The 25,786-nt window shown below is 44.0% G+C and overlaps 1 protein-coding gene across 1 annotated transcript in view; it reads right to left on the bottom strand.

Moving 5' to 3' along the window:
* LOC122789622 (serine/threonine-protein phosphatase 2A 56 kDa regulatory subunit delta isoform-like) overlaps positions 1–25,786 on the bottom strand; it is a 1,584,804-nt gene that overhangs the window by 329,138 nt on the left and 1,229,880 nt on the right. The gene's annotated exons all lie outside the window — the stretch shown is intronic.

The raw sequence follows: 25,786 nt of genomic DNA, 5'->3' as shown, positions 1-25,786 counted from the left end.
GAAGCATCGTCGGCAGTTTTGGACCACGGCGGCCTGTCTCTGTCTTTATCTTTGCTTTTTTTCGGAATCCTGGTAGTCGGATGGCTAATAGACGACATTTCTGGATAATTAAACCGAGAACCAAAACATTTAGAGGTGAAAATATACCGACAACGGATAGTGCACTGATTAAATAAAGCACAAAACCGACAGCAAGATATGTCGTGGTCAGGGCCTAGACAAAGAATACAATACGAATGAAAATCTTTATGAGGTATTTGCTTTCCACAAGTAATGCAATTATTAACATTTACTGACATCGGTAAGGAGCAAGAAAATGTTTCTCCAACAGGGTACTTGGCTTTAGTTGAAGACTTCGGTTCTGAAACTTGAAAACGAAAATTTCAGGAGTCGGCCAACTGGCACTTATGAACTGCTTCTGTTTCGAGCACCGCACTGCAAGAAAGACTGAGGTAATGGCATCAGCTGCATTTTTTATACCCCTGACAACCTGACGTCATGGAAGAAGGGACAGCAACCGACGCAGGACCCAAGGCTTTGTTAATCAGGCAGACTGAGGGCTACCTGCAAGCAGATAACCCATATGTAATGACTGCAACAGTGAAACAAGAAGAACATCGGTTTAGCTCTAAAGTATCCCTCATCAGACATTAAACCACTTTGTTCTACTGGAAGGATCAGCTTATCCCACTTAACTGTTGCCCTCTTCCCCTCCCAGATAAATTCCTTCAACTCTGTATCAATTTTCTACAACTTCTCCGGTTGATAAAAAATATGCCTGACCCATACAAAAAACTGAAGGCACTAAAAATATTTTCACTGCTTGCAGCTTAACTATTCATAAACAAGAGCTTCCAGTTTCTTAGTGTTTGTATTACCTTTTTAGTTTCTTCCCGCATATTCTTAGCTACCAAAACACAAGGCTTTTTAATCCATACTCATAAATACTTCATCATATCATGTCCCCAAAAGTATGGGTACTGCTGAACTAATCCATGTTTAGGTACACAATTTATGGTTATAATCTTTGTTTTATCTTTATTAATTTTATATCCTGAAAAGACATGAAACTGTCTTGGTGTTCCAAAACACTGAGATATCATTTTCTGGATTTATTAGGTACAAAATAATATCTGCAAATAATCAACTTTTCTTGATTACCATACCAGTTAAATACTTGAATTTGAGCTCCTTACTTTCTTTGCAAATAGCCCTAAATATAAAGCAAATAAAGGGTAAACAGGACACCCATGCTCGGTTTCTCTGTTCGGACACAAATTATCAGAAATGAACCCTCCATTGTTCTACTAATGATATCAAATGTTTTCCCTTCCTCAACAAATCTACTCTAATCCATATCCATCAATTTTAGCAACACTGTTGCCATTCTTTTAGCTAGTATAGATACGCACATTTTATAATCATTGTCTAACATTGATACAAGTCTAAATGAAACTGTGTCCAAATGACTGGAAACTATACCTCTGAGAACAGCATGCACCAGAGGTTTATAGTAAAATTAAATCCCTGGTACAAGAAAGCACAACAGTAAACAGAGTCATTATCATATGGAATATCTGACGAAACTGGATATTCTGAAGGAATGCATTAAAGGTAGAAAGCAGGCAGCAAACAGGTGTAAAACATCTTTTAATATAAGTATGCAAAAATGATTTTATTACAGTTTTGCATATCTGCACATTTAGTAAGCATTATATAATATGGAAAAGGCTGAGCTCTCAAACTAGTAAGAAAAAGCTCTAAATTAGATAGGAATGTTTTTGTCTTTACATAACAAAATAAATTTTTTTACCCATAGCCTATTAAACAAGAAAAATAGGACAGAATGTAACTGAGATCTAAAATCTATTATACAACGACCCCCCATTAATATTCCAAAACGTGCACGCTGATTGGTCAGCGTGCACATTGTAAATCAGAGTTATAGTAATGGAAAAAGGTCCGGTCGCCCGGACTTTTGCCATTAGTATAACTTTTTTTCTTTTTTTTAGAGCAACGGAGAACGCAAGATCTCCGTTGCTTTTTACAACTTGCCTCGCTATGTTAAATGAGTTACACAGAGAGACAGCCTTCAAAAAAGCAACGGAGCACCTCCGTTGCTTTTTTTAAAGCTGTCTCGCTATGTTAAACCCATTTAACATAGCGAGACACTTTAAAAAGCAACGGAGATCTTGCTTTCCTTTCTCCATTGCTTTTTTCAAAACTATCTCGCTATGTTAAATGGGTTTAACGCGAAACAGTTTGTAAAAAGCAACGGAGATCTTGCTTTCTCCGTTGCTTTTGCCCACAGCTCTGATGTACTGCGTAAGTATACACATGCGCAGTACATCTGAACTGCCGCAGAATACCAGACAGCTGTGGAAGGGCAACAAAAATGCCATTATTTAAGAAAAATAATTATTTTTTTCTTAAATAATGTCATTGTATAATAGCAATAACCCACTTCTGGGTGTGGGTAATGCTGGATTTACCCATGGTTGTCTTTGTTTGGCCACTTGGGCTTCACCCTCGTGACCAAACCACACCAACCATGTGTAAATCCAGCATTATACAAACCCAGGCGTGGGTTATTGCTATATTAAACCACACGGCCACAAGGACTGGCAAAACAGCAACCTACATCAGTTTCCTGTTGGCATAAACTCATATTCATCAGAATAGAAAAGTGACAACTTTTGCAAGTGGGATAAAAAATAAACCCAATGAAATTTAATCTGTATCTAGTAAAATGCACAGTTAGCCATAGTTCTTAAAGTCCATCTCAGCCAACAGCACTGTTTGTGTCTTTCGGCTTTTCCCACTTAGGGGTCGCCACAGCGGAACTCCGGTCCGCTAATGACTGGTAGTTGATTTTTACGTGCCGAGTTACCAGCCCTGACGCACAACCTTCAACGAAGGTACGCCCATTCACGCATGTCTCCACGCCGAAGACGCTCTAGCTGAGAATCGAACCGGACAGCGTCTTACTGTGAGGCGACAACGCTACCGCAGCACCACCACTGCGGGTACCTCAGCCAACAGCACTAGCATGCTCAAAATCTATAAACTTTTGAAGTGCACAAGCACTGGCTCGCAAAAAAAACAAAACAAAACAAAAAAAAAAAAAACAATGCCAGATTAAAGAAAGATCTGATAAATTTTCTCATCAAAAAGTAGTCCTGATAGTTTCAGCAATTATTCTACAGAATAGTGAATGTTCATAGTTTAGGTAATTGATATACATTCCGAATGCCGTGAATAAAACGGGGAATTAAGACTCGCCTGTTTAAGAGATGGATTATAAAATAAACAGTTGAGATGTATGGGCTTAAATCAATTATATCAAAGTACAAGATTAATGTACGTGTTTCAGTGCCAGAAACATTATGAATATAAAGCCACCACCATAAACTGCAAAAAATGTGCTCATTACTGGTAAGCAAGCATGTTCCGCTGCAGAAAATTTTCCATGACAATGGAAATGAATTTAGTAATGAAACAATTAAAAAATTCTAACACAAACTATGACCACAGTGGCATTTGATTTTTGGAGTAAAGGATTCCTACACAGACAAAGACACTAACATATAATTTAAAGCTAGTATTGGATGTATCTGGAAAACAGCATTAGACTGGTATCTGATGGCAAAAAACACTACAGAATGACTCTGGCTACAGTTCATACTAACCTGTGTTTGGTTAGAATCAGAATCTCTCTTCTGTTTTGACTGATAAGTTACCTGCTCTGGTAGGGACCACAAGGAACATGGTAGTTAAAGAACCTATTTCAGCACTGTGTATGTCAAAGAGAGCATTTGCAAAGGCTGAATGTTTAGACAAAATTGAGAGAGTACACAATACTAAGGAAACAACTTCAGATCACAATTGAAGTACCTGAAATGGGAGACAGGATATATTACAAAGGGGCTAATTGTGCTGAGTGGAAATGACTTTGGAGTTGTCAGCGACTAAGATGAAGTTCTGGAATTTGTGAAACTTGTGTAAGGGTATATCATATGTCATACTGTGCAAAATCAAGATTGAAGCAGAGGATCAATACATCAAAAACAACAATGAGGTGCAGGACTTAGCAGAAAATAATTCAAATAAAGGAAATGAAGATGAAACAGGGGAACTGTGAGGTGCAATTTGGTACTGGTGGAGTGACACAACCATAAATTCTGCAACAGAGCTGGTAGTTTCAATCTCAAAAAAAGGTTAAACCATGACACCTTTAAGGCAGAGATGAAATTTTGTAGTAGTCCACTAAATTTACACAAAGCACCACCAACTTGTATGCTGGAAATTTTTACACCCAGATTATACTGTTCCTACAGAAGGGTCTACTGACAGGTCATGTGTACAACACATTCACACTGACCAGGAACTAATCAGATACAGCCCTCTGACTTATGAGAGAAAGTACAGTTGCGTAAGTAAACTTACCATAACACTAGATGTTCCAATGATAACTGCTGTGTAGTTTTAGCTATATGGTTATATCCTACCAAGGATATAACAGATGGACAGCTTCCAAAACTTCAGCGCACCTTCCATGTGCCCAAACTGCCAGGGAGCTAGCTGAACTGATTAAAAGATATGTTTGGGCACAAAGCCTTTCAGAGCTTCCTTGCCAAGAGAGAAATGGAGGCTTAGTCCCGGAAAGAACAATGTTAGGAGCAACAAAAAATAAATGTCCACACCCTGGCTTAAAAACCACATTATAAAACAGTGGGATAGATGGACGGAGCAGCTAGTGCAGCAGTGATCATTTGTACAGCTACTGTTATGGTAAATTTACTTAAGCCAGCTGTACTATGTATATCATATTGATAACTGCTGCAAGTAGCCTTAGCTATATGGGTAGATTACCCTAGTTAAACACATTTGGGAGGTGGAATGAGAAGAGTCCATATGTCTTTGGAGAATAGTCCTAGCAAAGTATATTCTGGACCAAGAGAAAGAATCAAGCTTACAGTACTTTGTAAATGTACAGAAGGACCAACCAGTAGTTTCTAGAATATTTTTAGAATCTAACCCTTTCCAAAAAGCCATAGATGAAGTCAAGGCCCTGGTAGACTGGGCCTTGACCCTAACTGAAATAGTTTTGTAAGTTACTGTGTGTATATCAAAACACAACAGCCTTAGACAACCATTTGAAAATAGTTTTGACACAGATTATTCCTTCTTACCTTCAGAAGAAATGAACAACTGATATGAAGACCTGAACGATTTAGTACCATCACGATAGTATCAGAGTTGTTTGTCAAAATCCATGGTATATCTTTTCTCCCTCATTTTTAGGTTCAGGAAAGAAAATGGGGAGATGGACAGTTTGGCTTAAAGTAAACTCAGACACCACTTTATGCATAAAAGATTAGTTCTCAAAGAAACCTTGTCCTTATGGCAAATGAGATCGGGTCGACTCACTATAACAGCTTGCAACTCAGATACCCTTCTTGCAGAGGTCAGAGCGATCAGTAAAACTATTTTCTGTGTTAAGAACCTCAAGTCAGCTAGGTTAGCTGGTTCAAATGGAGCAACTGTCAGCTTTTCTAACACAAAATTAATATCCCAAAAAGGGACCACAGGTTTTCTCAGAGCCTTCTTATGCAAAATCCCTTTCAAAAACATTTTTGACATGAGAATGAATTGATAGTGGAGGATCCATGTGTAGACATGCTGAAATGGCTAATAAATGAACCTTACTGGAGGAATAAAAAGGCCATAGGATAGATAATGTAAAATCAGAGAACAACTAGCCTTGAATGGGTGCTGGTTATGCTGCTGGCACTGGGTCTATATTACAACATCGAAGTTTCAAAACTTCGAATGTTCTAATATCGACCCCTATTCAGCGAAAGCTGAAAACATCGAACATACAGAACAACAAATTTTTTCCTAGGGAAAAATTCGCTGTTCCCAAACACACACACAACACAAGCACACCAAACAAACAACAATCCACACACATACACCTAAAATCTTACACCTAACCCTACACTAAACTATACATACACTGCTAAGTATCCACTTACCTTAACCGAAACCCTAACCCTAAGGTCCGTCACTATCAAACACTCACCTCACCCGTGCCCTAACCCTAACTCACCTACCCTGCCCTAACCCTCACCCGTGCCCTAACCCTAACTCACCTACCCTGCCCTAACCCTCATGTCCACACAATCGCACACTTACCTGACCCACGCCCTAACCCTAACTCACCTAACCCGCCCTAACCCTCACGTCCACACAATCACACACATACCTAACCCGTGCACTAACCCTAACCAACCTAACCCGAGCTCAATCGCACACTTACCTGAACCCGACCCGTAACTTTTCATCACAGCGCTGAAAATACTGAAGCAACAGAAACGGACAACTGAATTCTTTCCCTAGGAAAACATTCGGTTTTCTGTAGCGTCGATATTTACAGCTTTCGCTGAATAGGGGTCGATATTAGAACATTCAAAGTTTTGAAACTTCTATGTTCCTATACAGACCCGTTGGCACCAACTAGAAAACCTCTATTTGCTAATAAATGATCATGATCTAATAGCAGGCTTTCTTGGCTCCATTAGTACCTGCTGCATGTCCTCAGTAAACAAATGCCTAAAAAGAATTAAGGCCCTATCATCCAAGGCAGTCAACTGAAGTTGACTGATACAGGGGTGCATCAACAGCCCTGTTTTTGTGTAAGATCATCCAGTCTGCAAGGAAGCTTGTGCCAACTGCCCTTCGATGTCTCCAAAAGAAGGGAGAAGCACAGTTACCTGGGCTTAAAGGAGTCAACACAATGATCTTTGGGGGCATTCCTTCTGAATCTTCAAATGTACCCTGGATATTAGTGGAAATATTGGAAAAGCATACAGGAACATTCTTGTCCAAAGAAAAGAAAAGGCATATCTCTTCCAGGACATCCTGCATGGAGTCCTGAAACCAAATCTTGCCAGCTGACTGTTCGGACAGGAGGCAAAGAGGTCTCCTTGAGGAACTCCCCACAGATGGATCAAATCTTGGAAGACCCCCCCCCCCAAATCTAGTTTCTATTCATGAGAGTCTGCCTTGGGCCTGGTGAACCTGGCTGGCACACTGTTTTGCTCTGACAGAATGTAGAATGCTTGTAAGGTGAGATTGTGCTGTGAAGCTATACCATAAGCTAATGTGGATAGCCTGCAAAGGGGGTATGACCTGGTTTCCCCTTGCTTGTTGATGTACCATATGACTTTGGTATGTCTGTAACCTCTTGAAGAGGTCTCGGAGACCAAAGATGGTTATAAAAAAAGAGTTGAGTGCCTTGATCAGGGCAAGCATCTCCTTGATAGTCATGTGACTGCATCTGTCCTTGGCTTTCCACACTCCCACACGCCCTGCACTTTTCTCTCTCCTTAAATTGCTTCCCAAGCAAAGCCCAAGGCATCTGTGGTGACTGGTTGCTTTGAAGCAGGGAGGGAGAAGGAGAGGCTTGGATTTAAAAATATCTGTGGTCTCCACCAAATGAGCTCTCTCCTGATAAACCCCAGCACTGTGTTTGAAAAGAGAAAGGATGTTGGTGCTGGGCCCAAAGAGACTTCAGACAGTGCTGTATCTTTTTCATGTGCAGTCTTGACAGGGGTATCATAAGAATTGCAGATGCCATGAGACCCAAAATCTGGAGATATTCCCTAGCAGTGACCAAAGTCTGAGAAAATCTTAGAAATGAATCGAAATATAGATCATTTTTTTTCCTGTGGAAGAAAAGCTTTTTGCACTGAGGTGTCTAGCTGACATTCCAGGAACACAATTCTTTGTGAAGGAGTCAAAAAAAGACTCGAAAGTTCTCTTGGAATCCCAGCTTGTGTAAGAGATCTCTTACCCAAGAGAAAGAGACTCCTGTCTCTTTGAAAAAGACTCTGCAAAGATAAGTCTTCTAAATATGGAAAAACGTCAATAACCTGTAGACTGTAGTGAGCTACAACTAGAGACAGACACTTTCTGAACACTCTTGATGCAGTGGATAGTCCAAAGGGTAAGGCACAGAACTGATAATGTGATCCAGACACACAAAACCTTAAACATTTAAAATCTGGATAAACAGGGATGTGATAAACATCTTTTAAGTCTAGTGTTACCATGAAATGTGAAAGAGGAAAAAGAATTAACAGGTTGTGAAATTACATCATTTTGAATTTGGGTACTATCACAAACAGGTTTAGGAAAGGAAGATCCAGTACTGGTCTGAAAGCATTTTCTTTCTTTGTCACTAGGAACATCTTTGAATAAAGGCCCTTCCCCACCTGAGGAGGAGAAACTGGTTCTGTTACTCCCTCAGACAGCATGTGATGAAGAACCACTAGAAACAAAGAGCGTCTGACCTGGAGGATGAGGAATGACCTCCCTTGGAAAGAAGGAATTTTCTTTCACTGCCATCTGTAACCTTGTTGAAAGATTTGTTGAAAAATTTTTAGAACTTATCTGTCAAACTATCTGCTTCCAAAGAAAGGAATGGAGATTCAGACCAGGGCCAGGGTGGAAGGGGGTCACAAATTCTCTTGAAGAGTCATTCAGACATGTTGGGACTGTCGTTGGTTTTGGAAGGTTTGGGGGATTCTTTTTGGACTCCCTTTTCCATTTCTTCTTAAAAGTCTGTTTATACCAAAGTTATGTACTCACCACAATGATGATGCATCTGCCTTCCTCAATCTTTGGGGTTTCGGATCCGAAGGCGCATCTGACTTTGGACGCTTCTTACACTTCAGACTGGTAGCTCAAGCTCCTTCCCTTACCATAATCCTTTCCCAACCACTAGATTACCTCAGATTGAATTTGCCCCCTTAATACCATTATACAGAAAAAAAATAAAGCTGTATAAATTTTATTTATTTTATTTAACATTTCTTGACTGGGAATGTCAGTGAAGGCCTGGGTAGAAATGCTCCAGACACATGTCTTTGTAATGTGGAAAGAGGAAACGGTAGTACCCGGAGGAAACCCACGCGGATGCAGAGTGTACATGCAGACTATGCACAGAAGGCACCCCGGCTGAGAATCGAACCTGAGAACCTCTTGCTGCACAACTGAGCTGCCCTAAAAACAAAACCCGAAAGGTACCTGGAGGTAAGAGAGGATACGACCAAAGAGGGGAATAACTCCAGGTCATACCAGAAGACCATATGAATATTTTCTTTCAGTGAAACGGGGAAAAGAGGGTGGGTAGGTTGAGGAAAAACAAACACAGATGCACTGTTACGGTGAGTATGAAACGTTTGCATCTGATTTTTTTCGTCCTTTCCTCAACCTTTGGGATCAACCCAGTGTGGTCTAATGGAAGAATATTCTGGGGTATGGCAAAGCCAAATGCCGCCCTGTTTTTAGAAAGTATATCCAACTTGTAATGAGCTATAGAGAGCATTGGACCAAGTGGCAGCAGAACAAATGCAATGTACAGAAGTTCTGTTTAAGAAACTGGAAGAAAAGTCTGACTTTGTGGAATGAGCTCGTGGTGATCTTGGTAAAGACAAAATGGTCTTTTTATAAACAGAAGAAATACATTCAGTACGCCATTGAACTAATATAAGTTTAGACACAGACTGTCCTAACTCATCTTTAGAAAATAAAATAACTGGTCAGATTTCCTGAAAGCTTTTTGTTCTGCGGAGATAAAACTGAAGCTGTCTATGTACATCCAATAAATGAAGCATATACTCCCCTTTACTGGAGAATTCTGGGAAGAATACAGATAAATTAACTGATTGGTTAAGGGTGAATTCAGAACTACTTTTGGATGAAAGGATGGATTGTTGCAAAGAGAAACCCTGTATTTATGAAAAATTATATAAGGTGGCTGGAAAGATAAAGGCTTAAGTTCTGAAACTCTTCTAGCAGATGTAATGGTAACTAGAAAAATGGTTTTCCAAGACAAAATTTTAAATCAGCCTTTGCTGCGGGTTCAAAGGGAAATTAAGTCAAGACTTGAAGAATTGTCAAATCCCAAGGAGGGGTAGGGTCCTTGATAGGAAGCCTGAGGAAAAACTGTACCTTTACGGAAGGTCTTGCATAATCTAAGGGAGGCTAATAACAAATGATCTTTGCTTACATGAAAACTGGAGTCTGCAGCCACTGTTCTTTTGACTGTAGAGTAACTAGCTTCATTACGAAAAATGGAAGCCAGAAATTCTACAACTGCTGGAATAGGTGCTGAAAAAGATCTAAATTTCTCTCAATAGCCCATATAGAGAACCATTTCCATTTGCTCTTGTATATCTTCCTAGTGGAGACTTTTTGAAAAGAAGTAAGGATGTGTAACACCTGTGAAGAAAGCCTGGACTGTCTAGCCATCAGTGGAAGTGAAGAAACCATGCAGTCAGCCTGTGGGCTTGTATGTCCGGGTGAGGTAGCCCAGAGGGGTGGGACAAAAGATCTGGAAAGAGGATCCAGAACTCAAGGAGGGGTATTATTAGAGGAGACCAATGGAATGAAAACAAGAAGTTATGTACCTACCATAACATTCCATGTTAGTTGTCTTCATCTCGCCTTCCTTTTTGCTATTTGGGTTTGGAGCCGATCCTCGGCTCCGACTTGGCCATCTTCTATAGCTCAAGAGCTGTTTACTGGCTCGAGGCTACCCCTTATCCCAGCATGCCCAGCGTCAGTGACCCAGATCTCGTTTGTGATAGCGCACACTAGACATAAGTAGAGTAACCAGTTCCTAAAAACTGGTTGTCCAATACACCTAAACAAGGAAAGAGTTATAAATTACCTGGCATGTGAAGTAATAAAAGATGCTCAGCCAGTGAAAGGGAACTCCTCACAATCCTCTAGGAAGGGGGAAGGAGGGAGGGACGCAAGAAGGAAGGCGAGATGAAGATAACTAACATGGAATGTTATGGTAGGTACATAACTTCTTTATGTTAAGTTGTCCATCTCGCCTTCGTTCTTGCTGTTTGGGACAGCATCCCTAGCACCTAAAATCCTGGGTGGCTCACTGGAACAGACTCTTCAGAACAGGAGAACCAAAGGAAGCTCTGCTCCGGGAGACCACATCTACCTTGTAATGAGAGATAAAAGTGTGAGGGTTTGCCCAAGTGGCAGCTGTACAGATCGAGTCTATGGGCAACCTAGACTGAAAAGCTAGAGAGGTGGCTAATGCTCTAGTGGAATGACCTTTTGGTTTAGCTGGTAGCTCTTTATTTCGTAACTGATAAATAAAGGCAATAGTATCAGATAACCGTCTGGATAAGGTCACTTTAGAAACTGGAAGGCCTTGTTTGTTGAAAGCATAAGAAAGAAATAACTGGTCTGACTTTCTTAGTTCCTTAGTTTTATGGAGGTAAAAACGCAATTGTCTGTGTACATCCAATTGGTGGAGCTTGTATTCTGCCTTGTTGCTGTGATTAGGAAAGAAAACTGGGAGATCTATGGATTGATTTAAATTGTTCTCTGAGCAGACTTTAGGAATAAAGGATGGATTGGTCCTCAGAGAAACTCTGTCCTTGTGAAACACCAGGTAAGAAGGACGAACACACAGTGCTTGAAGTTCTGAGACATGTCTAGCTGAAGTGATAGCAACCAGAAAAAGTGTCTTCCAAGAAAGAAATTTTAAAGAACATGATGCTGCCGGTTCAAAGGGAGGCAAAATTAAGGAAGCTAAAACTAAATTGAGATCCCAAGGAGGAGGAGGATCTCTAACTGGGGGGGGTCTAAGAAGAGATGTTCCTTTCATAAAGGCCTTGCAGAGCTTATGAGACATTATGCTAGAATTAAACATACAGATATGAAAATTAGAAATGGCAGCTAGTTGTACTCTAATGGCAGCAGAACCTGCACCAGACTGAAAAAGCTGTGCTAGAAATTCAAGAATTTCATGGAATGGGGCTGAGAAAGGATCCAAATTTCTAGATTCAGCACAGTAAGAAAAACATTTCCATTTACTAGCATACGTTTTCCTCGTAGTAGACTTATGTGAGGAAACAATATCATCACGGACTGCTGGGGAGATATTGGAAAGCCTGGCTAAGGTTGGAAGTGGAGTAACCAAGCTGTGAGCTGGAGAGTTTGAAGGGATTGGTGCAACCCACCTGAATGGTGAATCAGATCATCTGGAACTGGGTCCAGAATCCACGGTTCATCCAGAAGGTGTAGGTGTAGGAATGGAAACCATATCTGTCGAGGCCAATATGGGGCAATGAGGATCATTTTGCAACCCAATGATTTTGCTTTCTGTACGAGTCTTGGAATTAGGGGAAAAGGGGGAAAAGCGTAAAGGAGTCCCTGAGGCCAATCGTGGACTAGAGCATCTCTGGGTATATGACCTGGAAGACGAAGTAGGGAGAAGTAGCTGCTGCATTTGTTGTTGAGAGGAGTGGCAAATAGGTCTCAGCAAGGCTGTCCCCATTTGCGGAAGATAAGATATGCAACATCCTGATTCAGTGACCACTCATGAGGCATAAGGATAGCTCTGCTCAGCCTGTCCACTATGATGTTGGATTTCCCAGGGATGTGCTTTGCTATCAGAAAACATTGGGAAGAAATCGCCCATTGCCACAGTCTGAGTGCTTCTCGACACAAGGGGTAAGACCTGGTCCCGCCCTGTTTGTTGTGACACCACTGACATGTTGTCCATTTGGACTGCAATGGTCCCGGAAGGGAGCGAGTCTCGAAGGGCTTGCAATGCTAGGAGAACCGCTCTCATTTCTAGGACACTGTTATGCAGATGGTACTCGTGAGGTTGCCAAGTGCCTTGGACTGTCCTGCCTAGATAATGCCCCCCCCCAATAAGGGAGGCGCCCGTGGTCACTGTGGCTACCGGAGGGGGCTGTATGAAAGGTCTGCCCTGAATTGCTAGTGGGGAGACCATCCACAAAGAAAGGTGCCTTTTGCATGTTTCTGTGATCAGGATCATGTGAGACATGGGTAGTTCCTGGAAAGACCACTGCGTGAAAAGAAGCCAGTGAAGGATTCTCATGTGGAAACACGCTAATGGGACAAGAAGAATACTAGATGCCATGCAGCCTAGAGATTGGAGGACATGTCTGACTTGAACCCTTTTGCTCTGCATTAGAATTAACACTTGTTGACGAATAGTGGAAACTCTTTCCTGTGGTAATCTTGCAAACATTTCTTTTGTGTTTAATTCTGCTCCTATGTATGTGATAGACTGACAGGGCAACATGGCACATTTTTCGAAATTTACTGTAATGCCTAGTTGAGTGCATGATGTAATTGTATAATCCCATGCCTCTAAGAGTTGACGCATGGTGGTAGCAGTCAGGAGCCAGTCGTCTAGATAGTGAAACACCTGGAATCCTTGACTCCTCAGGTGAGCCGTGACTACTGCCATACACTTGGTGAATACCCTGGGGGCTGAGGTGAGACCAAAGGGCAGAACTCTGAAATGGTAATGACTGGCCCCTACCCGGAAGCGAAGAAATCTCCTGGAGTGTCTGTCCATCTTGATATGTTAGTACGCATCCTGAAGATCTATTGAGCACATCCAATTGTCCTGACCCAGAAAAGGGAAAATGGACTGCAGTGTCACCATCCGGAACTTTTCTTTTTGTACAGATTTGTTCAATCTGCTGAGATCCAGTACTGGTCTCCAGTCCCCTGTCTTTTTTGGTACTAAAAGTAAGCTCTGGATCCTAGTTGGTCTGCTGGGACTTCTTGAATGGCTCTTTTTTCTAGCAGTCTTGAAACTTCTGTGACTGCTTGATCCCTTAGATTGGGTGGGACATCTGGGATGGGCTTTTTTGATTCTATGGGGGATTGATGGAAGGGAATTTTGTAACCTCCAGATATGATGGATAGTACCCATCTGTCTCGTTATATTTTGCCAGGATTTTGGGTACAGCGAAAGTCTTCCCCCGACTGCCTCCAGAGGTGAGCAGTTGGGCAAACCCTTCAGGGATGCTGGAAGGGTTTGGCAGACAAGGTTTCTTTGTCACCCTGGTTTTGCGATCCCCCTCTGCCATGAGGGCGGCGTCTGTTATTGTTTCCCCCTCTGCCCCTGGGGGAAAAAAATCACCACGTGTGTCAGGCAAGGGTCCCTGGGATTTTCGGAACCACATCTTTCCACTCTTCTGACCCTTGTGATAAGGTCTGGAAGGAGTGGAAAAACGGACTCCCACGGCAAAAAGAGTCTTGCCTTCCTGCTCACACCTGGTCAACGTGTCTTTCACCTGAGGCCCATAGAGAAAGGAGCCATCAAAGGGAGTATTGGTGAAGGACGCTCGAAAGGGTTCCGCAAACTGACACAGCCGGATCCAAGCATGTCTCCTGAGAGCCACACCTGTCCCTGCGGCTCTGCTCGCTCCATCTGCTGCATAGGAAATCAGCCTCATGGAGGAGTTGACTATGGAATTAAGAGTCGCAAGCTGAGAAGCTACTTTGGCTGGTGCTCCCTCAGCTGTAGGATCTTGAAGGGCATCTCCAAGCTCTTTCAGAAGATCCCTTTGAAGACGTGTAAAATGGCACAGATAGTTCAGGGACCTCATTGAAAAGGTCGCTGAAGCAAACATTCGCTTTACATATCTGTCCATCGTCTGAGACACACTGTTCGGAGGATGAACATATGAAGAGGTTTCTGCTAACTCTTTCTTGGTGGCTGCTGCTACCACCATGGCATCAACGGGCACACCTTTGGAGTGGAATTGCTTGTCCTGGGGGGGGGGGGCTGTAATAAATTTGTTTGGTCTCCTCGGAGTAGGTTCCACAGAATCTGAAGCTGACCAAGCCTTTCGAGCCACTACAGGCATGAGTGGATTGAAAGGAGGAGATACCCAGGAGGTGGAAGGTCAGGAACCAAATGCGTCCAGGTATACAGACTCGTCCTCGGTAGGGGCTAGGGAAGTTGAGTCCCTCCTCTGTCTGTCTGTCTAAGGACCTTGGGGACCCTTCCGATTCATCAATGTCTGTATCTGAAGTGACAGACTCAGGGGAGTCTATGTGCTTCCTCTTGCACTACTTCCGGGGAGGCTTTGGAAGAAGAGGGATCACCCAATGGGGTGTCCTGGGGCATAGGTTCCCTACGCTTGGGGTCTGGAGGAGGAGTAGAGGTTGGAACAGACACCACGGGGGGAGGAGCCGATGGAGCTGGCAGTAGAGCTGTTTCGGAGGACAGCACACTCTGCATGACCTCGAAGGCGTCCCGATTCTCTAGGCAGAGAAAGCTCTGGCTCCGAAGAAACAGGAATGTTTCTCTGCGTCGAGGGTGACAGCTCTGAGGCCAATTTTGCAGCTGAGCTCACCTGCGCCGGAGCTCCGAGGGGAAGAACGGGGTCGGACAAGGGTCCAATACCACTCCCCCCCCCCCCCCCTGGAGCCAACAAGAGAGCCTTGGCGCCCAGATTCCTCGATAGAAGGTATAATTGAGGTAATTGGAGCAGACATCAGAACCTAAGGAGAGATGATGATTGGCGCCGACAGTTCTACTACCTGCGGATCCATGGTCTCCGGCTCAGAGCTAAATGTAGTTGGAGGAGGAACAGAAATAGAGGTGGTTGGAGCCGATACCTGCTGAGGTGGGCAGGACAGAATTTCTGCCAGTACCTGTGACTTGAGCAACCTACTTACTACTCTCTCCACATCATGATCCGATAATCTAGAGGATCGAGAGGAGAGGGAAGAATGATGGCTACGTTCACTCTGTAACAAAGGTGACTGAGGTGCCGAGTGGATGAACTCCAAGGACGTTGACCTCAGTCTCCTATGGCTCAGAGACGGCTCCGAAATAGCAGATGGAGCTGACAGAGTTGTTGTCTTCTTGGTGCCAGCCGGCACCGACATACTTGGTTGGTCAAGTAAAGGAGTCGGCTCCGAAGGTGGAGCCGACGGCTTGACAGACTTAGGGGATTTCGCTGGCTGAGTACTTTTAGCCGGAGAATCCTGAGGCTTCAATAATCCTCGAAGGATTAATTTGTTTTTGCGCTCTTGCAGGACCCTTGGACTAAAAGCGTGACATATAGAACAGGGGTCCTGCAGGTGAACAGCACCCAAACAATATACACAACTAGTGTGCCTATCTGTCAGAGACATTTTCTGACAGCATGAGTCACACTTTTTGAAGCCAGATACCTTGGTATCTTTAGACATTATAGTAACAACAACCACAACAACAATAATAAAAGGCTATACTACAAAAAACAAGAAACAGACAGACCCTTTTTTTTTTTTTTTTACAGTTAAGGAACAGAAAGGAAAGCCTCTAATTTAAACGGCTATCCTGGGGGGGGGGGCTCTCTAATTTAAACGAATTCAAGGGAAACAAAAGGCCTGTGAGTTATGGAGCGACGGCCAACAAAGCTATAATACACAAGAAAGCGATAATGGATAAAGGAGTATTATCTAGACAAAAAAATTGACAAATACTTGACAAAATTTCAAGAATAAAATACAATATATTAACAGAAAAAACTATACTAAGCCTGAGGCAGTAAGGAAGCAACCTCGCAGCTGAAGCGGCAAACAAGATCTGGGTAGCTGATGCTGGGATAAGGGGTAGCCTTGAGCCAGTAAACAGCTCTCGAGCTATAGAAGATGGCCGAGTCAGAGCTGAGGATCAGCTCCGAACCCAGACAGCAAGAACGAAGGCAAGATGGACAACTTAACATCAACCTTTGTGGAGGCTAGAATGGGGCAATGTGGACAATCTTGCTCTTTCATTGATGAGCTTTCTGTGAAAACTTTGATATGAGAGGTGTAGCACGGTAAGCATGAAGGAGTCTGGGGGCCAACTGTGGATCACAGTATCCCCTCAGTTACTTTCCCTCTGGGGGGATTAGGGCAAAACACATGCTGCATTTGGAATTGTGGACACAGGCGAACAGGTCGCAGCATGGCTGGCTCCACTGTTGAAAAATCTGCTCCACCACTGAAGGATGGAGACCACTCGTGAGGCTTAAGAACAGATCTGTTCAGAATGTCCACTAAAATGTTGCGCATTGCTAAAGAAAGCAGTTGGAAGAGATCACCATTGTCACTCTCTCATTGGCTCATGACACAAGGGGTAAAAGCGGGTTCCTCCCTATTTGTTGATGTACCAGACCACTGACATGTTGTCCTATTGTATAGCAATAGTCCCCTGAGGTAAGATGTCTTGAAATACCTGCAACACTAGTAAAACTGCCCTGTTCTCTAGGACACTGACGCGAGGCCTGGCCTCCAAGGGGGACCACATGCCTTGGACTGTCTATCCCAGGTAAAGCCCCCCACCAACTGGGAATTTTTCATGGTCACCAGGGCCTTGGGCACTGGTAGAAAAAAGTGGTGGCCCTGCAAAACATCCGGTGCATAAATCCACCAGGACACAAACCAATGGCACAGCTTTCTGATTTAAATGGGAGATATCATAGTATGTCGATTCATGGACAACTGGACTGCTAGAGTCCACTGTAGTACTTTCAAGTAGTACTTTGCTAAAAGTAGAATTACGCAGTCTGCCATTGACCCAAGAAGGTGAAGGACCAGGGCTGGTGGTGACTGAAGAGATGGCAAACCTTTCACTTCAGCTGCAATTTGGACAATCTGGAGTGAGGATATTAAGCTACTTGAGAACTGTATCCAGATTTGCCCTTAAGCACTCTATAGTGTTTGGGTGAGACTTGTCATAGTTGACTGTGATGCCCAGGTGAAGACACAAATGCAGCAGGTAGTCCCCTAGCCCATGTCAGTAGATGTCTGATGGCAGCTGTGAGGAGCCAGTCTTTGAGGTATGGAAACACCAGGAATCTCAGCAATCTTAGGGGAACTGAAACCATTGCCATGCATTTGGTGAACACCCAGAGGAACTGTGGTGACACCAAAGGGCAGGGCTCTGAATTAAATTTGGTTGGCTGGCTCCCAGATGGAAGTGAAGGTATTTCCTGGATCATCTGTCTATTTTTGTGTGATAACTCCCCATTGTGGAGCTCTATCTAGCACATCCAATCATCCTTCCTCAGAAGAGGGAGGATGGACTGAACCGTGACCATTCATAATTTGGAGTGTTTGACAAATTGGTTTAAGTGGCTTAAGTCCAATCCTGGCCTTAGTCCCCCCAGCTTCTTTGGCACCAAAAAGAATCTAAGTTCTGAATCCTTGCTGGTCTGGTGGACCACTTACGGAAAAGGGAATGTAATAGCTTCTGGTAAATACTCTCTGCACCCAGACATCTTTGGTGATGGAGGTTCAGGCTTCTAGGTGTAGAGAGAAGTACCCCCCACTGCCTCCAGAATGCAGCAGTCAGGCAACTATTCAGGGGTGATGAAAAGGGCCTCTGACGCCTTAGCCTTCCCTGTTGCATGGGTGATGTCTATCATTACAGTTCCCTCCTCTGCCACGAGAGGCTCTATCTCCATAGGAGTTCTGAGAGCCCACTGACTGCTAAGATTTTAGGTACGAGAGGGAGCTTGAGCTTTGAGAAGTGGACAAAGTTGGATCAGAGGTCAGATCCGAAACCCCAAAGGTTGAGAAAAAGGACAAAAAAGGCAACATCAGTTTTGTATTTTGTTGAGACTGTTTATTCTTTTTGCCAAAACTGGATGAGAAGTAAGAGGATCCCTTATGAAATCTGGAAAAAGAGGACTGAACAAATCAGTTTACCCCTTTAATCATTTTTGATCACCACTGTAGCAGTTATGTATTCACTATAAAGTACAGTTGTGTACACTTACCATAAATGTAGATGCTCAAGTGTATTCACTGTTGCAGTCATCACACTTGGGTTATCTGCCTGCAGGTAGCCCTCAGTTGGCCCAAATACCAGAGACTTAGTATTTCTGCGTCAGATGCTATCGCTCCAGCAGGACTGACGTCAGGTGTATAAAAACAGGCAGCCAACGCCATTACGTCAGTTTTTTTTGCCCAAAATGTCAGGAGCCCCCCAATAGGGAGATAAGTTATGGTGGGGGAAAACACCATCAGTAAAAAGTAAATACCAATACCCTTGAAAAGGGAGGGAGGGGGTAGTAAAAGGCATAGAGAGTTTAGAGAGAGAGAAAACCAGGGGGCTGTAGGGAGGAAACCAGGACTGCAACAGTGAATACACTCAAACATCTACATTTATGGTAAGTTTACACAACTGTGCTATGTTCTTCGTGTTTCACTGTTGCAGTCATCACACTTGGGTAGATTCCCAAAGCTGAAGAAGGGTGGAGGCAGTCAAGAAGAGTTAGGGCTGGCTAGAATGCCTTGCAGGACTGCGGTTGCAAATTCTGCCCTGGATTTGGAAAAGATAGGCAGGTGGTAATGCTTCGTGAAGGTGTGTACAGAACTCCGGGTAGCAGCTTCCAGGATGTCCCTGGTAGGGACTCCCCTGAGGGCTGCTGTAGAGCTAGAAGTTGCCCTAGTGGAATGTGTTCTGACCCCCTGAGGGGTTGGTTTCCCATGGTGCTTGTAGCAGAAATGGATGCAATGTGCTATCCATTTGGAAACGGTTTGCTTTGAAATGGCCTTGCCCTCTGCCCCTGTTGCAAAGCTGACTATTAACTGGTCAGATTACCTGAGGGGCTTAGTCCTATCGAGGTAGAATCTGAGCTTTATTTTGAGGCTTAGGGAAGAAAGTAGGCAAATGGATAGATTGGTTGAGAGCCACACTGGACACCACTTCAGGCATTAAGGAAGGGTTACTCCGGAGGGAAAGCCTGTCAGCATGGAAAATAATGAAGGGTTCCACAGCCATAAGTGCTTGTAAGCTCAGACGCTCTTCTAGCTGAAGTAATGGCCAGAAGCAAGGCTGTTTTTCCAAGAGAGGAATTTTAACTCTGCTGACACTGCAGGCTCAAAGGGGGGGGGGGGGTAGCATGAGCTTTTCCAGTACAAAGTTAAGGTCCCAAGCAGGGGTGGGGGGCTCTCCTTGGCGGCCTTAAGTTGTTTGCCCCTCTCAGGAACTGTTAATAAGAGGGTGAGAGAAGAGAGGAGGCTCAGTGTTGTAATAAGCCAAAATGGCAGAAGCATGGATCTTAATGGAGGAGAAGGATAGGCCTCTGTGGAGTAGATCTGCTAAGTAATCCAGGATTAGAGGCAGGGAGGGCAGGGTTGTCTCCTCTCTTTTAGACTGAATCCAGGGGCAGTACCTTTTCCACTTATCAGCATAGGATCTCCTTGTACTGGGTCTTCTGGCTTCAAGTATGACATCCAGCACCTGCTTGCTTAGGCTGGTTACTGGGGGAGAATTCAAGGAATAAGCCAGGCTGCAAGATTTAGGGTTTGCAGTTGTGGATGCAAGATCTGTCCCCCCTGCTGAGAGAGCAGCGTTGGGTTCTGGTGTAGATGCCAGGGTGGCACCAGTGACAGGCTTTGCAGAAGTGGGCACCAGTGTTGGCATGGCCAGTCTGGGGCAATCAGAATTGTCCTCGGTCTGTCCTGTCTTATCTTGAGCAATACTCTTGAGAGGAGGGGCAGAGGGGGAAAGGCATAGATTGAGAGATTTACCCACTAGAAGGATAAGGCATTCACTTTCCAGGCCCTGCTGTAAGGTGTCCTGGTGCAGAATCTTCTGAGTTGGTGATTGCAGGGGAAGGAAAAGTGATCCACCTCTGGGGTCCTTCATTTCTGAATCAGAAGGTTGAAGGTGCGTGGCTCTAGTTGCTACTCGTGTGGGTCTAGGAGATTTCTGCTTAAATTGTCGTGCAAGTGAGTTTTGTTTGCCTGGCAGGAATTGAGCTTGCAAATGTACCTGCATGTCCAAGGCTGTGTTCCACAGAGCCATGGCTAGCCTGCAGAGTTGGTAAGAGTGGGTTCCCCCCTGCTTGTTGATGTATCACATAACTGTGGTGTTGTCTGTTTTTATTAGCAGGTGTCCTGGTGAGAGTAGGGATCTGAAAGCTGTCAGAACGTAGTACATAGCTAGCCTCTCTTTCTGGTTGATGTGCAGATGCATTTGACTTCGGCTCCAGTGGCCCTGAATGCACATGCCGTCCATGTATGCCCCCCAGGCATAGTCTGATGAGTCTGTGGTTAGGGGCTGGGCGGCGTGGGGTTGGGTAAAGGGTAGTCCCTTTTTGTGGTTGCATGCTGCTGCCCACCAAAGAAACTCTGTCCTTAGACAGGGTATTATAGGAATGACCGTTTCCAGGTCCTGAGAATGTTGTCACCAAAGACTTTTTAAATATCATTGAAGTTTCCTCATATGCAGTCTGGCATATGGAATTAGTAGGATACACGAGGCCATGAACCCTACGGCCTGCAGGATCTTCCTTGCAGGTAGCTGGGTTCTGGTGGCCATTTGAGTAAAAGAGCCTGTCAGATAGGCTTGTTTTTCCTGGAGTGAGGAATGCCATCTGGGATGCTGTGTCCAAGCTTGCTCCCAGGAATACATTATTTTGACTGGAGACTAGTTTTGATTTCTTTTCATTGATGGTGTACCCCCAGGAGGTTAGAATTTTTTTTACAAATGTCAGCTGCTGCAACATCTCCTGTCTGCCTGAATCAGGCAGCCATCCAAGTATGGGTAAATTTGGATATTTCTTTGTCTGCAGTAAGCAATGGCTGGAGCCAAGCATTTTGTGAATACTTTGGGAGCAGTGGATAAGCCAAAGGGAAGTGCAGAGAACTGATATTGCATAAATCCTGCCCTGAAGCATAGATATTCTCTGTACGACTCTCTTATAGGGATGTGCAGATAAGCTTCTTTAAAGTCTAGGGTGACTAACCAGACATCTTTGGCTAGCATAGGTAGAAGCTGCTGCAGGGTAAACATTTTGAATTTTGGTACCACCAGGAAGGTGTTGAGAATTGAAAGATCTAAGATTGGGCACCAAATGCCCTCTTTTCTGGGTACCAGGAAAAGTTTGGAATAGAATCCTTGACCTATCTGTTCCACAGGAACTGGTTGAATTGCCCTTAGAGAGAGCAGGGATTGGACTTGGTTTTGAGCCTGTGCCCACTGGTTTAGAGGGAAGTCTAAGAACTCTTTTGGGGTTGGCATTGAGTGGAAGTAACATTTGTACCCTTGAGATACAATGTTGAGGGCCCATCGGGTCTTTGGTGATGGGATCCATTTTTTTGCATGAAGGGCAAGTTTTCCTCCAAGGGGCACAAGCAGTTGGGCAGAGGAGGGGGGAGTGGAGTTGAGAAGTCATTGGAAATTCTTTCCATAAGGGGGTGGTTTAGCACTCCCTGCTTTAGAGGTGGAGGCACTCCATTGCTTAGATCTCTGCATACCCTGAGACCGTAGTCTGGGGGTCTGTTTCCCCTGGGTCTAGTTTGAGATGGCCTTGAGGGGGCTGGAAGGGACCAATGTTTCGAGGGGCAATGCCTGCTGAATCTAGGAGGCTGTACTTGCAAGAATTCTTTGACTGTCTGCATAGATTTAGCTTTTTCTTCCATCTTTTTAAGAACCTCTTCTGCTTTGGTGACAAACAGATTGTCCTTGCTCAAAGGAGCATCTAGTAACTTGGATTTGACATGATCTGGCAAGGTCTGTTCTTTAAGCCAAGCATGCCTTCTCAGTACAGAACCAGTGACTGCTGCCCTGCAAGATGCTTCTAGGGTGTCAAAGCCACACTGCAATGTACGCTTGCTGACTTGGCTTGCAGAATGCATAAGCTCTTGCAGTTCTTTATTTTCTGCACAGTCTGTAAAGGTAGCTATTTTTTGCTTAACAAGTTCCATAATATGTTGTTGTTACTTCAGCATGTGAAACTGACAATTCAAAGCCCTAATGGCAAGAGTTGCAGAGGTATATAATTTCTTACCCCATCTGTCCAAAGCTATGGAATCCCTGTCCGAAGGGGTGGGATTCTTATCTGTAGTTGCCTTGATACTTTTAATAAGCCACAGTGATGCAGCAATTAGTGTTGTTGCCTCACAGCAAGAGGTTCTCCGGTTCGATTTTCGGCTGGAGCTTCTTCTGTGTGGAGTTTGCATGTCCTCCCCACGGTCGACACCATAAAATCCACTGCTAATCATGAGAGGACTGGAGTTCCGCTGTGGCGACCCCTAACCGGGAAAAGCCGAAAGACTTTTAGTTGCCTTGATACCTTTAGGCCCCTGGGAAATGATTTCTGGGTCAGCAGTACGATTTTTGAAAAGAAATTTGTGAGAGTCAAGTACTCTGTAGTACCTGTCTGGTTTCCTAGGGGCAGGGGGTAAAGTATCAGGAGTACGACTGGATTCCATAAAGATATCATCAACAACTTCCAGGACTGGTGGTGTTGCTAAAGGCCTGTGTTGTGGCAAGTCTAGAAATTCTCAGAGTCTCTTTTTGGACTGAGGATAGTCTTGACATCCCCAGTGGAAATGCTCTGTTAAAGTATGTAAGTTTTCACCAAAAGAAAAATCCTCTGGAGGAGAAGCAGAGGGAATGGATTACTCTGCATCAGAATCCTCATAAGCAGATAAGGGCATGTCTTCATAATCAGAAACCTCAGAGTTGTCAGACTCTTGGTCTATTGAAGCTGCTGGGGACTGGTCCCTTTTTCTCTTAGCAAGGGAAAGCTAACTTCCCCTAATCAGCATAATAAGGTCTTCTGCCATTTTAAGCATTTTATTTTGTGGCAAGGGAGCAGATGCCTGCGCTTTGGTAGTCAGTTGTCTAGGCGTAGTGTGTACCCTTGGCCTTAGAAACTCGGTAGTTTTAGACAGAACTGAAGTAGTCGGTTTATAACGAACATCGGTCGTACAAAGAAATTCCTCAGAAGCCAGTGCCTGCTCAGCGGCTCCGGACCCATCCAAGGTAGAGACATCCGCCAGTTCCATAGTCAAAAGAGAGTCTCGTGGGCATACCGGACTCCGAACGAGTCTCGGTAGAGGCCTGCAAATCCATTGAAGTGGGCATCAGGGGCTGCAAAAGCACCTCACTGAGTACCGGTGAATTGGCGACTAGCTTAAAGGAAGTGTCATCGGCAGCTTTGAACCTGTACGGTCTGTCTCTGTCTTTATCCTTACGTTTATTTGGAATATCGGTAGTTGGACGGCTTACCGAAGCCATTTCGGAATCCTGAGATAGAGAACAAAAGTATTTAGCGACAATAAGGACCCAATGACGAATGGTTTGGGTGTTGAACAAGGCACAAAACCGACAGCGAGGTACGTCGTGGTCTGGGCCTAGACAGGTGACGCAGTAAGAATGAAAATCTCTGTGTGATATTTGCTTTCCACAGGCAAGACAATTATTAACTTTTTCTGACATCGGTTAGAGCAAGAAAAAAGGATCCCCAATGGGGTACTTAGCTTTAGAAGAAATCAGGATGATTCAATTCGTAAACACAAACTCAGGTAGCAGCTGACTGGCACGTGCGAACTGCTTCTGCTTCAGGCTCCTTGGCAAGAAAGACTGATGTAATGGCGTCGGCTACCTGTTTTTATACCCCTGACGACCTGACGTCAGTCCTGGAGCGACAGCATCCGACGCAGAAATACTAAGTCTCTGGTATTTGGGGCGACTGAAGGATACCTGCAGGCAGCTATCCAAGTGCGAATACTGTAACAGTGAAACACTGAGCTCTCCTACGAGTCTATCAGAAAACTGAGAAAAAAATACTGTATCTGACCCCCTGCATCTTCCTGTTCAGATTCAGAATCTTGAGTCTCTTAAGGAAAACAGGCATCTCTCTCTCTTTTTTTTTTTTCTAGGAACTATTTACAGTAATGATCAACAGCCTGAATTAAACCCTAAGCCAGGTCCAGTAAACAACTTCTATCCAAAGAACTTTGAAGAGGAGTAAATATATGCTCGGTTTTCTGGTTCTTTTTGACAGGAAAAATGTGGCTAGCAGTGTTACTAATCGCAGCAGCAGCTTCCCCAGGGATGTGTCTACCATTCTGACACAACAGGGAAACCTTCCTTCTTCCCTTTCCCATGATTGACAAGAGTGGTTCTCCCTTGCCCACTTAGGGGACCCCAACAGCTGCAGGGGGATCCGGGGTAAAAGTTGAGGACAACAAATGCCCACAGCAGAATCGCCTACCTGTGGCTGGGGCAAACTGCTAGCCTGCTGTGGTGGCAAAGGGTGTTTGCTTAATTTTATTTTCTTTTTCTGGCGGGAAGGACTAACCATGGGGCCAGGTAAGACCAGCAGCAAATGCCAGTAAACACCACCAGTCTACAACAGTTACTTTTGGCAGAAACACTGTAAGAAAGCACTTTAAAACATATGCCAGCTCCACAGAAGTAAAATAAACACAATTTCTCCATGGAAAAAAATGTTTTGAGTTACTTTACACCACTTTTAAAATTACAGGAAAACGAGCTGTTTAAAAGTAAGTTACAGAACACAGCACTCCTAGCCTTAAAATAAGTTTTCTGAAGAGGAAACAGCAACAGAAATAAGAAAATGGAAGTTTTTCCCCCTCCAAAGAAAACTGATCTGTCTGGCAAATGAACAGCACAAGCCAGCTGTCAGTCTTCAAGAGACACATGGAGTGTACTCTTCAGCAGCAGTAAAGCTCTGAAGGAATTCTTATCAATGCTTGACTTTTAGTCAGCTCGAGCTGCCTGACAGTTTGGGCACATGGAAAGTGCACTGAAGTTGGAAGATGGCCGGCTGTTATCTCATGTAGGATATAACCTATATAGCTAAGGCTACTGCAGCAGTGATCAATATGATGAACATGGACAGTTGCGTTAGGAACTTAACATAACCACAGATGCTGCAGTACATTCACTGATGCAATCCCAATCTGTGGGATTATCCTGTTAGCAGTTACCTGTAGTGAGCCTGACTTCCAGAGCAGTACCTTCCTCCAGCAGCTTTAGATAACTCCCTCTCACTTGGATGCTAAGGATATTGAAGGCAGTAGTGGGCATTGGCCAACACCATCTGCATTTCTTTCCTTCTCTGACTAGGCTGAGAGCCTGCCAGAAGGACCACAGCATATGTACTAGGTT

Source organism: Protopterus annectens, chromosome 1.part0, assembly GCF_019279795.1.
Source record: "Protopterus annectens isolate FY-2018-M chromosome 1.part0, PAN1.0, whole genome shotgun sequence".
Classification (NCBI taxonomy): domain Eukaryota; kingdom Metazoa; phylum Chordata; order Ceratodontiformes; family Protopteridae; genus Protopterus; species Protopterus annectens.
Note: the sequence above shows the minus strand (reverse complement) of the source record. Positions and strands in the feature narration are given on the sequence as shown.